General features: G+C 43.8%; 1 protein-coding gene across 1 annotated transcript in view; it reads right to left on the bottom strand.

The window, feature by feature from the left end:
- Nucleotides 1-14,930, bottom strand: part of axin1 (axin 1) — a 399,614-nt gene that overhangs the window by 268,599 nt on the left and 116,085 nt on the right. The window contains exon 3 of the mRNA XM_078418159.1: nt 6,402-6,518. The gene's annotated coding sequence lies outside the window, so the exon portion shown is untranslated. The remainder of the gene's footprint in view (nt 1-6,401; nt 6,519-14,930) is intronic.

The following is a 14,930-nucleotide window of genomic DNA, read 5'->3' as shown; positions in this document are numbered from 1 at the left end:
TGACTGGATAGCATGCAAAACAAAGTTTTTCACTGCCCTTGGTACACATGACAATAATAAACCTAATCCTAAACTTGATTTTTGAATTGTTTTAACTTAAAAAGTGAATGATCTGCCACAAACACACTGCACTGCACAGACAGGGGTGGATGATTTTTGTCTAAAATGGTGATTGGGCTTCTATTTATACCACAGGATCCTCATTTCCATTTACCTTTAGCGGACACAGTGGGGCAGCTGGTAAAGCAGCTGACTTACTGCGTCCGAGACCAGTGTTCGATCCTGTCCTAGGGTGGTATCCGCCCAGAATGAGCACCTTCTCTCTGTGATCTCTGGGAGGGTAGGATGGCTTTGAACTCGTACATGGGGTGATTGATGGTCGCCGTAGACTCGGTGAGTGGAAGGACCTGTTTCCATGATGTATCTCCAAACTAAACTAAACATCAATAACCTGGAGCTCAGCCTTTACACTTTAGACTTTAGAGACACAGCATGGAAACAGGCCCTTTGTTCCACCGAGTCCGCGCCGACCATTGATCATCTCATACACTAGTACTATCCTACACACTAGGGACAATTTAACTTACAAACCTGTATATCTTTGGAATGTGGGAGCAAACTGGAGCACCCGGAGAAAACACACACGGTCACAGTGAGAATGTACAAACTCCATACAGACAACACCCATAGTCAGGATCGAACCCGGATTCTAGCGCTGTAAGGCAGCAACTCGGCATCGGTGAAATTATAAATTGACCCGGTGATCACTGCTCGGCACGGACTCGGTGGGCCAAAGGGCCTGTTTCCATGTTGTATCTCTAAAGTCTAAACAGTCAAGGTTGGATTGAAAGCCCAGGAGATGATCGAGAAAGATGAAAACCAAATGAATTGGCGTCAAGAGGGAGAGATGGAAAAAGAATTGGTATCAATGTGAGTGTTAAGCAATCTGAAATGTTTGATTGAGATTGTATTTTCATATTTCCTTTGACATACAAGGAGACCATTGGCTCATCAAGTCTTTGCCAGCTTTCAGAGCATTCCCATCAATCCCTATCCCCACACACCTCATGTAACCTGTTCACACGTGTTCACCAATATTTCCCTCACTCTCAAAAGCCAATTGATTCTTAAAATGTTATATTATTGAGTCTCTACATTCAATCAGCCTTGCGTGCTGATTCTCACTCCGACTCCCTCTTAGACATCAAAGCATTTGAGACAATTAACCCAACGGCCTAGTTCATGTTACCCATCAATGTATCAAATACAGTGTACAAATATAACTGCTGTATGTGCGGATTAGAATGATGGCTTACATGAACTTACTGCAGTACTTATGAATCTTGATCAGTACGGGTGTCAGGGGTTAGGGGAAAAGGCAGGAGAATGTGATTGAGTGGGGAAGATAGATCAGCCATGATTGAATGGCAGAATGGACTTGATGGGCTGAAAGGCCTAATTCTGCTCCTATCATTCACTTATGTACTTATTAAAGGAAAGAGTCCATGTATGCTTGCAAAGAACTGAATGTACTGAGTTGTACACTTGTTTTTTTCCCTTAGATATTTTTTTACACAAGATTTTTATTTCAAATTACCACAGTCTATGCAGACTGTTAATGTATTGTTACCTTTAAGAGCTGAGAGGATTATGATGAGCATTTGATGCTCTGGGCCTGTACTTGCTGGAGTTTAGAAGGATGAGGATAGGACCTCATTGAAACTTAACGATTAGTGAAAGGCCTGGATAGAGTGAATGTGGGGAGGATGTTTCCATTAGTGGGAGAGTCTAGGACCAGAGGCCACGGCCTCAGAATAAAAGGACATACTTTTAGAAAGAAGATGAGGAGGAATTTACTTTAGTCAGAGGGTGGTGAATCTGTGGAATTCATTGCCAGAGACGGCTGTGGAGGCCAAGTTGATTGATATTTCTAAGGCAGAGATTGACAGATTCTTGATTTACTAAGGGTTTCAGGTGTTAAAGGGTTGAGAGGGAAAGATAGATCAGCCATGTTTGAATGGCGGACTAGACTCGATGGGCCAAATGGCCTAATTCTGTTCCTAGAACTTATGAACTTATGTGGTATGACTTTTGATGCATTATTGTACCATAACTACTGTTATTTGGGAGTTTCCTGCCTTTAGCAATGTGTATCATGTTAATAATAGCTCCATCTCTTTTTTGTCCTGAGACACTAAAATGTCCTCGGTCTGCGAGGCAGATGACAAAAGAACGGTCAAAAAACACATTTTAGAAGCACTCTAAAGGAGAGAGGTAGAGAGGGTTTTAGGGAGGTAATGTGAGACTTTGGCGTCTTGGCAAATGAAGGCTTGGTCTCCAAAGATAAAGTGATCATGGACGATGAAGAGTCCAGAACTGGAGGGATGCAGAGTTCTTGCAGAGAGTAGTGAGCTTGCAAAGTTGCATTTTGTTCTTCTGTTCCCCCTCCTGGTACCTCCTGATAAATCGGCCTCCTTAGGAGCTTGCAAAACGAGATTCAGATCAAATAATATTGTTGAAAAATTACTGTTTTGAAATAAAGTATGCAGAGTAACAATCGCTAATGTTTAAATAACGAACCCAGGTTGCCAATAGTTTAAGGCTACAAAAAGCATAAAGTTCTTTTCAATTCCTGCTGAGCTCCTCCTTTGTATTAAAGGGGAGAGCAGCTGTGTTTTATTACAGTGGGTAATGGCAGCAGTAGTGGAGAGACTCGTTGGACTTTCAAAGATGCCTATCTGAAGCCTTTGAATTTCCATTGCCGTTGGTAAAATTCTTCACAGCAGAACATTGATGGCTGTGCCAGTAAAATAGTAAAATCTCTCAATGGCAAACTTCACCAAACCACTCTATCCCAGACCGCAAGAAATTACAGAGAATTGTGGACGTAGCCCAGACCATCACACGGACCAACCTCCTTTCCGTTGACTCCATCTACACCTCACACTGCCTCGGCAAGGCCACCAGCATAATCAAGGACCAGTTTCACCCCGGTCACTCCCTCATCTCCCCTCTCCCAAGAAGCACAGAAGTGTGAAAATGTACACCTCCAGATTCAGAGCCAGTTTCTTCACAGCTGCTACTAGGCAATTGAACCATCCCATCAACAACCCGAGAGCGGTCCTGAGCTACTCTCTATCTTATTGGAGACCCTCAGACTCTCTTTAATCGGACTTGCCTCTTCGTCCTTAGAAGATTGAGGAGATCTGGTAGGTTAACGAATGCTCTCTTGAACTTCTACACGTGTAGAGAAGAGAGCACATTGACTGGTTGCATCAAGGCCTGGTTCGGTAAGTCTTTAATTCTGTATGGCCTTTAACTATTACAATAAAAGAATGAAACTTAAGCAGTTATTTTTGAAAATGTAATCATCCATTTTGATTATTGCTTTCACTGCTAGACTTTAGACTTCGAGATACAGTGTGGAAACAGGCCCTTCGGTCCACTGTGTCCACGCCAACCAGCGATCACCCCGCACACTGACACTATCCTACACACTAGGGACAATTTACGATTTTACCGAAGCCAATTAACCTACAAACCTGTACGTCTTTGGAGTGTGGGAGGAACCTGGAGGGCCTGGAGAAAACCCATGCGGCCATAGGGAGAACGTGTAAACTCTGTACTGAAAGCATTCATAGTCGGGATCGAACCCGGGTCTCAGGCGCTGTGAGGCAACGATCCACTGTTGCGCCATTGGGCCGCCCTAAGGTTGAAGGGCCTAGTTCAGTGCTCTATGACTCTCAGACTCTCACCCAGAGGCTTTGGGATGTGGGAGGAAACCGGAGCACCCGACGGAAACACATGCAGTCACAGAGAGAAGGTGCCATGTCTATACAGTGAACACCTGCAGTTAGGATTGACCTTAAATCACCGGAATGATAAGGCAGCAGCTTTAATATTTACTCTACGGTGTTGCCTCAAGTTCTGCAGACATTGGAGCCGAAGAATCCAGGGTAATATCTCCTTATGTGTCACCATGTCCAGTTTTCCTTGATTACACTCCAGCACGGACTTGGAGGGCCGAAAAGGCCTGTTTCCGGCTGTATGTATATGATATGATATGATGATATGATAATTGCCTTGCGATGTTTCACAAAGTTAAAAGGTGCTGGTAAACTTCAAGTAGCCTCTACTGCTGGTAATGCTTAAAATGTTTATTTGAAAACATGAAACCCATGAACAAAGCACTGCTCTGTAATAATGCCACACTGGATCAGATAATGATAAACACAGCCTAATATCCTCGGCATTTCCGTAATTTGGGAAGTTTTTCATGTGGAGCAATACTTTGAGACCTTTGCTGCTTAATTTAGGATTTGTGTAATTAGAGCTGCAAGTAATGACATGATCTGTTACACAATGATACCATTGCTTTACCATTGTAACATATTCATACAGCAATATTACAACCTGTAAACCATTCAAAATCACAATGTAAATGTTCACACTGAAGTATATGTGTTGTGCAAAATTGGATGTCATCTTCCACACAGAATTTGAAATCTGAAGTAAAAGTAAAATACTGCAGAATGCACAAGTCTGAAATAAAAATGGAAAATACTGGAGGCACTCAGCATCAATATCTGTGACAAGACAAAATATTTACATGCAAGCCAGGAGCACAAGCAACCAGCCCCTCAAACATGCTTCTGCCTTTTAACAAGTTCTTGGCTAATTTACCTCACCATGGTAAACTTCCATCGCCTTGCTTATCAAGAATCCATTTGAAAAGACACAAAGTGCTGGAGTAACTCAGCGGGACAGGCAGCATCTCTGGAGAACATGGATAGGTGACGTTACGGGTCAGGGGGAGTGGGAGGGGGAGAAAGAAAGTTGGGAGAGAGGAGAGGTAGGACTAGGTGTTGCAGGTGGATATAGGCAAGGGGTTGGGTGGGTGGAGTGGGGGGGGGGGAGGTTGATAGGCAGATGAGAGATACAGCACCCGAACAAACCTTTCGGTCCTAAGAATTGCGGATGTCGGAAAAACAGAAAAAAACAACAAAAAAGGAGATTGAAGGGAATATCTGTGATAGCTTACAGAGATGGTTTGGACTAGATTGGTGTTGACTGAAAAAAGGGTGGTGAAAGTGTGTAAATGGTCACTCATCTCTCTGGAGGTGGTGAAAATACAAGAACAAAAGAGCAGAGGTAAGGACAGAACAAAGAAACTGGAGGAGGGTCTTTAGTAACAAGGAACAAGTAGAAATAGGGAACTGCAGATCCAGCACTTTAGTGTAGAAACAAGGAACCACAGATCCTGGTTAATATACAAAAGGCCACAAAGTGTTGGAGTTCACACTGAAGTATATGTGTTGTGCAAAATTGGATGTCATCTTCCAAACAAAGTCAGCAGGTCAGGCAACATCTGGAGGGTCACGTCTGAAGATGGGTCTCGACCAGAAATATCACCTATCCATGCTACTAGAGATGCTACCTGACCTGCTGACTTACTCCAGCGCTTTGTGTCCTTTATTGCTGTAGACACTAATCCATGGTTAACGCCATGAGCCATCATTGAACGCCTATTGTTTAAAACCAGGAAGAAGAAAGGTCCCGACACAAAATGTCACCTATCCATGTTCTCAACCGAGATGAGAAAACATTTCTTCACACAGAGAGTGGTGAGTCTGTGGAATTCTCTGCCACAGAAGGTAGTTGAGGCCAGTTCATTGGCTATATTTAAGAGGGAGTTAGATGTGGCCCTTGTGGCTAAAGGGATCAGGGGGTATGGAGAGAAGGCAGGTACAGGTTACTGAACTGGATGATCAGCCATGATCATATTGAATGGCGGTGCAGGCTCGAAGGGCCGAATGGCCTACTCCTGCACCTATTTTCTATGTTTCTATGTTTCTATGTTTCTCCAGAGATGCTGCCTGACCCGCTGAGTTACTCCAGCACTTTGTGTCCTCCTAGGTTAACAATTCCATCAACCTCAAATTTAATTTAACAGTTGACACAATATCAATCACCGTTTAAGGAAGACGATTCCAAAGTTCTACCATCTCTGTGTAGAAGTATTTCCTAAATCATTCCTGGCTCCAGTTCTCATACTGGGCTTCCCAACCCCAGATTCTTTAAGCAGCAGAAACAATTTTTCCATTCACTCTTATATTGTGAAATATTATTTATGATTCAATTACATTAAACTCCTGAATTCCAGGCCATACAACCCCAATTTCTCTGATAATTTAACTCAAGCAACAAAAGGATCAACATCAAATGTCAGTAGACATCACCACCAAACTCGTTCCAAATAAACCATAGTGTGCATATTTCACAAGGGCCATCTGTGCCGTCAATGTTGTTTAACAGACGTTAACCACTTTTAAACACCAATCCGTTTTAAGCCATTACAATTGCAAAAGCAGATAATCTGAAAAGTTACACTTCACTCTTACCTTGGAAACATCAGCCATCTGGCTTCTGCAGTCCATCAGGAAAGGCACCCAACGCGATCTCAACGATAACCACATGTTGTGTGGGATCTCCAGGTAAATAATTATTTCCTTGAGCAACTGTAACATAAAGAGAGGCCAGGGTCAACATTGGAGGCAGAGAATGACTATGGGCCAAATTGGTCTGTTGGTCTGTGCCGACTCACAACACCTGGGTTTAGGTGGTCTGGATGCAGAGGGGTTTGCTTGTACTGACCCTCTGTGTTTGGAACCCATCCAACCAAACATGGAGAGACCTAGCTTCCCTCTCCACTGGCTCTCAGTCGGAAGAAGGGTCTCAACCTGAAACATCACCAATTCTTTTCCTCCAGAGATGCCGTCCAACCCGCTGAGTTACTCCAGCATTTTGTGTCTAACTTCACAGTAAACCAGCATCTGCAGTTCCTTCCTAATCCCCGGATGTAGAGTGTGATTATCTGTCTCCAGTATATTCTTCAACTGCAGGCAAAGCTGTGGGCAAAGCCTTGTCTTCAAGGCTCAGGAACAGCTGTTAAGTGTCACTGGCATTAAGATAGTTTTACGTAGTTAGAAAAAGGATTAGTTATTAAAAAAAAATTAAATTATATTACAAACATATCAAAATGCTAAGAAGTCATTGAACCATACCTTGGAGCAGAGAAGGTGGGAGGGACCTGATAGAGGTATAAAAATTTATGAGAGGCATAGACAGTATAGTTGGTAAGAAACATTTCCCTGTGGCAGCAGTATCTATGGGTGGCTGAGTGGCGCAGTGGTCAAGCTGCTGCCTTACAGCGGCAGAGACCCGGGTTTGATCCTGACCTTGAGTGTTGTCTGTGTGGATTTTGTATGTTCTCCCTGAAACCATAAGGGTTTCCTCTGGTTTCCCCCCACATTACAAACGCACATTGAATTGACCTCTGTAAATTGCCCGTCAAAGGTTATGGGGAGAAGGCAGAAGAATGGGGTTGAGAGGGAAAGACAGATCAGCCATGATTGAATGGCGGAGTAGACTCGATGACGGGCTGAATGGCCTAATTCTGCTCCTATGACTTGTGAACTTATGAAGTTACAAATGATTGGACCGTTGGTTGCCCACGCACGGTCAGTTGATCTTCCAGTTACCACTTTCACGGTGCCAGTCTTGAAGAAGTTCTATTCAGTTCTGTCTAAGTATCTTCGAGCTGAAGCGTTAACTTTGTTTCTCTTTGCACAGATGCTGCCCGACCTGTTGAGTGTTTCCAGGCTTTTCTCTTTTTATAATAATAATCCCTTGTTCGTTCCACAACGGGGAAATGTGCAGGGTTACAGCAGCAAAGTGGATAGCAAAAATAAATAAGCATTCATTAAAAAATAAAATAACGGTAATTATCTTTATTGACTGGTCTGCTGGGAGCAGTGCTGATTGTGCAGTCTGATGGCAGCAAGAAGGAAGGACCTTCGATATCTCTCCTTCACGCACTTGGGGTGAAGGAGTCTGTCACTGAAGGAGCTGCTCAGTGCAGTGACAGTGTCCTGCATGGGGTGGGAGTCGTTGTCCAGCAGCGATGTTAGCTTTGCCATCATCCTCCTCTCTCCCACTGCCTGCACTGAGTCGAGGGGGCAACCCAGGACAGAGCTGGCCTTCCTGATCAGCTTGTCAAGTCTCTTCCTGTCAGCAGTTGAGATGCTGCTGCTCCAGCAGACCACTCCATAGAAAATGGCCGATGCCACCACAGTGTTGAAGAAGGTCCTCAGGGGTGCCCCCTGCACTCCAAAGGACCTGAGTCTCCTCAGCAGGTACAGTCTGCTCTGGCCTTTCTTATACAGTGCATTAATATTATCAGTCCAGTCAAGTTTATTGTTCAGGTGAACACCCAGGTACTTATAAGAGTCCATTCCCCCGATGTCCATTCCCTGGATGTTCACCGGTGTCGGGGGGACGTGGCTGCGCCTGCGGAAGTCCACCACCATCTCCCTGGTTTTCCCTGCGTTGATTCGGAGGCGGTTCTGCTGGCACCAGTCCACAAAGTCCTGGGTCAATTCTCCGTACTCCCTGTCATCGTCATCTGTGATGAAGCCGACGATGGCAGAGCCGCCAGAGAACCTTTGCAGATAACAGTTGGCTGAGCTGTGTCTGAAGTACGTAATGTACAGGGTGAACAGGAAAGGGATTTATTTGGGATTTCCAGCATCTGCAGTTTTTTAAAATCTTCATCGCCCTTCAATAAATCAGGTCTTTGAAAGGTTAAACATGCATTTTGTGGTACCTCCCACTATTCATCTGTTGCCTTTTGCAAGTGAGCTACATTTTAAGTGTAATAGCACTCCAGGGATGCAGCTAAAATGCCTCTCATATATTTGATTTGCTCTAGCTCTGTGTGACTTGCAAGGGGGTTCAATATAAGTTGCCTGCTTGCCTTTGAAATCTCTCTCAATGAGCAGGTCTGGAGTGGGCAGTTGGTTGAACTACATAATAATAAGCCAAGTTCCTTCTTGATCTTCGGTTCACATCAGTCCATGTATCGTACAGCATTATTTAGTTTAGTTTAGGTTAGAGTGGGTCCACGCCAACCAGCAATCCTCGCCCGCTAACTCTATCCTACACACACTAGGGACAATTTACAATTTTACCAAGTCAATTAACCTACAAACCTGTACGTCTTTGGAGTGTGGGAGGAAACCGGAGATCCTGGAGAAAACCCACACAGATCAAAAGGAGAACGTACAAACTCCATACAGACAGCACCCTTAGTCAGGATCGAACCCGGGTCTCAGGCGCTGTGTGGCAGCATGGTGGCGCAGTGGTCGAGTTGCTGCCTTACAGCGAATGCAGCACCGGAGATTCAGGTTCGATCCTGACGACAGGCGCCGTCTGTACGGAGTTTGTACGTTCTCCCCGTGATCTGCGTGGGTTTTCTCCGAGACCTTCGGTTTCCTCCCACACTCCAAAGACGTACAGGTATGTAGGTTAATTGGCTGGGCAGATGTAAAAATTGTCCCTAGTGGTAGGATAGTGTTAGTGTGCGGGGATCGCTGGGTGGCGCGGACCCGGTGGGCCGAAGGGCCTGTTTCTGCGCTGTATCTCAAAATAAAAAAAATCTAAAATCTAAACTCTACCGCTGTGCCTCCCTGCCACTGCAAAAATGATCCTTCCGTAGGCCACAGCTGTGCTCTCTGGGAACAATGATTTTTGCTTCTAGGTGAACTATTGCAAGACAGGCAGATTGAAAAGTATTAAAGATACGTTGAAAATCACGTAACTGCTTGTTTCTGCTGGTTTACATTTGCTTCTGTGGGTAATTTTCTTTTCAAGATAAACTCCAATGGTTAGTTTTAGCCGAGGATACCAGATTTGCCTTTGCTGTCTTTTCTAATGATTCATAGGCATTTGAAGAGATATTGGAGAGGACATTTTTTGAAGGAGAGGAGAAAGGAAGGGAAAGCTGAAGGAACGTGCAACTGTCTTCACTGGTGAGATGGCAGTGAAAGTCAACAGCTTCACATTTGCTCGATTGTAATCATGTTTAATCTTTCCACTGACTGGTTAGTATGCAAAAAAAGCTTTTCACTGTACCTCAGTGCACGTGACAATAAATTAAACTAAACTGTACAAAGCTAAACTAAACAACTATGATGGCTCTGTGCATTTCAGATTTTGCACTATCAAGGTCAAGTTTACTTAGAACAATAGACAATAGACAATAGGTGCAGGAGTAGGCTCTTCGGCTCTTCGAGCCAGCACCGCCATTCACTGTGATCATAACTGATCATCCACAATCAGTACCCCGTTCCTGCCTTCTCCCCATATTCCTTGACTCCACTATCTTGAAGAGCTCTATCTAACTCTCTCTTGAAAGCATCCAGAGAATCGGCCTCTCCTGCTTCTGAGGCAGAGAATTCCACAGATTCACAACTTTCTCAGTGAAAAAGTTTTTCCTCATCTCCGTTCTAAATGGCCTACCCCTTATTTTTAAACGGTGACCCCTGGTTCTGGACTCACCCAGCATCAGGAACGAGTTTCCTGCTTCTCGCGTGTCCAATCCCTTAATAATCTTAAATGTTTCACTAAGATCCCCTCTCATCCTTCTAAATTCCTGAGTATACAAGCCCAGTCGCTCCATTCTTTCAACATACGACAGTCCCGCCATTCTGGGAATTAACCTCATGAACCTACGCTGCACTCCCTCAATAGCAAGAATGTCCTTCCTCAAATTTGGGGACAGAAACTGCACACAGTACTCCAGGTGCGGTCTCACTTAGGGCCCTGTACAACTGCAGAATGACCTCTTTGCTCCCATACTCAACTCCTCTTGTTATGAAGGCCAACATGCCATTAGCTTTCTTCACTGCCTGCTGTACCTGCATGCTTACTTTCAGTGACTGATGAACAAGGACACCCAGATCTCGTTGTACTTCCCCTTTTCCTAACTTAATACGATTCAGATAATAATCTGCCTTCCTGTTCTTGCTACCAAAGTGGATAACCTCACATTTATCCACATTAAACTGCATCTGCCATGCATCTGCCCACTCACACAACCTGTTCAAGTCACCCTGCATCCTCATAGCATCTTCCTCACAGTTCACACTGCCACCCAGCTTTGTGTCATCTGCAAATTTACTAATATTACTTTTAATCCCTTCATCTAAGTCATTAATGTATATTGTAAATAGCTGCGGTCTCAGCACCGAGCCTTGCGGTACCCCACTAGTCACTGCCTGCCATTCTGAAAGGGACCCATTAATCCCTGCTCTTTGTTTCCTGTCTGCCAACCAATTTTCTATCCATGTCAGTACCCTACCCCCAATACCATGTGCTCTAATTTTGCCCACTAATCTCCTATGTGGGACCTTACCAAAGGCTTTCTGAAAGTCCAGGTACACTACATCCTCTGGTTCCCCCTTGTCCATTTTCCTAGTTACATCCTCAAAAAATTCCAGAAGATTAGTCAAGCATGATTTCCCCTTCGTAAATCCATGCTGACTCGGACCAATCCTGTTACTGCTATCCAAATGCTCCACTGTTTCATCTCTTATAATTGACTCCAGCATCTTCCCCACCACTGATGTCAGGCTAACTGGTCTATAATTCCCTGTTTTCTCTCTCCCTCCTTTCTTGAAAAGTAGCATAACATCAGCTACCCTGATAATAACTGATAATTTATTGTATATTTATTGTTGTTGTGTCTAATTTGCCTCTAAAGCTGCAGCAAGTTAGAATTTTATTGTTTTGGCTCATATCTAGTTCATATGACAAATACACACTCTTCACTCGTGAAGTTGAGGGTGTAATATCTGCTGAATGAGTTGATACTTGAAGCAAAATGTTAAGGTCAGGCTTATAGAACCATAGAATGGTGCAGGAGTAGGCCATTCGGCCCTTCAGGCCAGCACCGCCATTCAATATGATCATGGCTGATCATCCAAAATCAGTACCCCACTCCTGCTTTTTCCCCATATCCCTTGATTCTGTTAGCCCTAAGAGGAACTGGAGGAGCTATCTACTGCCATAGACTTATTGAACTGAACAAAGGTGAATTGCATCATGAATGTGTTTGATTTGTAACAAAAGACTATAATTCTTCAATATATAAAAAGTTTAATTTGTGCCATGATGCCATTGACTCTTTGGAGGCATGTGTCTTCAATTTACAGTTATTTTTACTATTGCAAGTAGCGTGCCAATCTCCATGTGTAGGATATACTGAAAAGCCCACAATACCGTTTGCCCAGCCTCTTTGATTTATGAGGTCTCGGTAAACATAAAGTTTCCCATGAACCGTGTCATAAATTGAAAAATGACTGTCATATAAAAAAGGCTAGATTATGTTTAAACAATAGTTTCCGTTAATATAACACTGCTCGCATGATAAAACTTCAAAGTATTTCCACAGCAGCCTTATCAACCAAAAGGCCCATAAGCCAAAATGAGGAGATGTTAGGGCATTTACAATATAGAACATAGAAAAGTACAGAAGATAGACACCAAATGCTGGAGTAACTCAGCAGACTGTTATGGACTACACCCTTCCTGAGGTCATCTGTTGAGGGCCCTGTTTTGTTCAAATCTTCTCTATTGTTCAGTCTGAAGATGGGTTCTGATCTGAAACGTCACCTATTCTTTTTCTCCAGAGATGCTACCTGAGTCACTCCAGTATTCTGTGACTATCTTCAGTGTAAACCAGCATCTGCAGTGCTTTCCTACATATGGAAAAGCACATCATAGGAACAGCTCCTTCGCGCACAATGTCTGTGCTGAACATGATGCCAAGATAAACAAATCTCACCAGCTGATAAGTGATTAATGTCCCTCCATATCCCTATTCCTATCCAAAAGCATCTTAAACGTCACCACCCCTGGCAGCACAGTCCAGGTACCTACCATCTGCGTTAAAAAAACACCTCACACATCTCCTTTAAACTTTGGCTCTCTCACCTTAGAGCTATAAGGGTGGCACAGTGGTGCAGCGGTAGAGTTGCTGCCTTACAGGGCCAGAGACCCATGTTCAATCCTGACTATGGATGCTGTGGGTACGGAGTTTGTATGTTCTCCCTGTGACCCCGTGGGTTTTCTCCAGGTGCTCCGGTTTCCTCTCACACTCCGAAGACGTGCAGGTTTCTAGGATAATTAGCTTCTGTAAATTGTAAAATGTCCCTAGTGTGTAGGATAGTGTTAGTGTAAGGTGTGATCGTGGTCAGCACAGACTCAGTAGGCCAAAGGGCCTGTTTCCGCGCTGCATCTCAAAAGTCTAAAGTAAAGTCTATGCCCTCTAGTTTTTGACATTTACACCCTGGGAGAAGACTTCTGAATGCTTCCCCTATCTATGCCTCTCATAAATCGATAAAATAAATGAATGACATCGTGGAAGGAGTTCATATGTTCATAAGATATTTGAGCAGAATTATGTCATCCGGCCCATTGACTCCACTCTGACAATCAATCATGGCTGATCTATCTTTCCCTCTCAACCCCATTCTCCTGCCATCTCCCTGTGACCTTTGACACCCATACTCATCAAGAACCTGTCAATGTCCACTTCAAAAATATCCAATGACTTGGCCTCTACAGCCATCTGTGGCAATGAGTAGTGGAAACATCCACTCTATCCCATCAGTAAGTTTCGATGGGATCCCCCGTCATCCTTCTAAACTCCAGTGAGCACTGGCCCAGTGCTATCAAATGCTCCTGTTATCAAATGTTAACACAATCATCTCCAAAGTGAAAGGTTTTGAAGAAATGTTTTAATGGAACAAAAAGATATGGAGAACGAGAGTTTACGTGCGGATTGTGGGTGAACAGAACATGGTGTGTGTTAAAACACAGGCAACAACATTTTGGATGACGTTAAGATTTCAAAGAGTGGAAGAGCTAGACCTGAAGATACTGCATTGAAATAGTCAAGTTCAGAGTAACCAAAACATGGATGATGGTTCCAGCAGAAGGTACACTGCATTTGGAGCAGAACTAGGCAATGAATGTGACCTCAGGGATACTATGGATATGTGGTCCAAAATCCACATTGGGGACTAAGGTGGGACACAGGAATTTCATTTTACTTATGAATTAATCAAATACGGAAGTCATTGGAAATTGAGACATTTAATGCCCACCCCTATTGAGACATTTATTGCCCACTGATGTACAGGGATAGTTAAGTGTCCTTAAGTGATAGTTAAGAGAGATAGATTGCAGTCCTGAACTCCCATCTACCTCATTGGAGACCCGTGAACTGTCTTTAATCGGACTTAATCTTGCACTAAATGGTGTACCCTTTGTCTGTGCACTGTGGGGGATTGATTATAAACATGTTGTGATATCATGAGAGGTAGAGTCATAGAGGGGAGATACATTTCCTCCCGGTGGATGCAACAAGGACGACAAACCATCATGGCGGCCAACAATAGACTACAAAACCCATAGTCAGCAGGGCTGCCTGCCCTGCTGACACTGATTGCTGCTGACACTGATTGCTGCTGACACTGATTGCTGCCCAGCTGAACCAGATGAGCTGATTGCCTCAGTGAGAGAGCTAAAAGGGAAGGGAAGCAGTCTATTTAAAAAGAGAGACAACGACTGGAGCAGACAGGGAGAGAAGCAGTGGTTGAGTCATAGTTTGTAAGAAGGCAGCAAGCTACAGTTTTGATTTAACTACCTGTTTTGGTTTTGTGTACCTGTCTGCAAACAATTAAGTTTACCTGTTTTTGGAAAAGACTAAATATATGGAATTTAAGTTTGAAAACAAGAACTTTTCTGTCTTCATTTCCGGCACCCACACCTCCCAACCTTCAAGAGAAAAGCTCCCGACCTGTCAAGACATCACAATATGTAGACTTTTCTTTGGCTGGATGTCACGCAAACAAAAGCTTTTCACTGTACCTTGGTAAGTGTGACAATAATAAACTAAACTAACCTCAGTCTGGAGAAGGGTTCTGACTCGAAACGTCACCTATTCCTTTTCTCCAGAGATGCTGCCTGACCCGCTGAGTTACTCCAGCACTTTGTGTCTGTCTAAACTAAACATTGTTTGGACT

This window comes from Rhinoraja longicauda, chromosome 21 (assembly GCF_053455715.1).
Source record: "Rhinoraja longicauda isolate Sanriku21f chromosome 21, sRhiLon1.1, whole genome shotgun sequence".
Lineage (NCBI taxonomy): Eukaryota > Metazoa > Chordata > Chondrichthyes > Rajiformes > Arhynchobatidae > Rhinoraja > Rhinoraja longicauda.
This window is presented reverse-complemented; position numbering and strand designations above follow the sequence as displayed.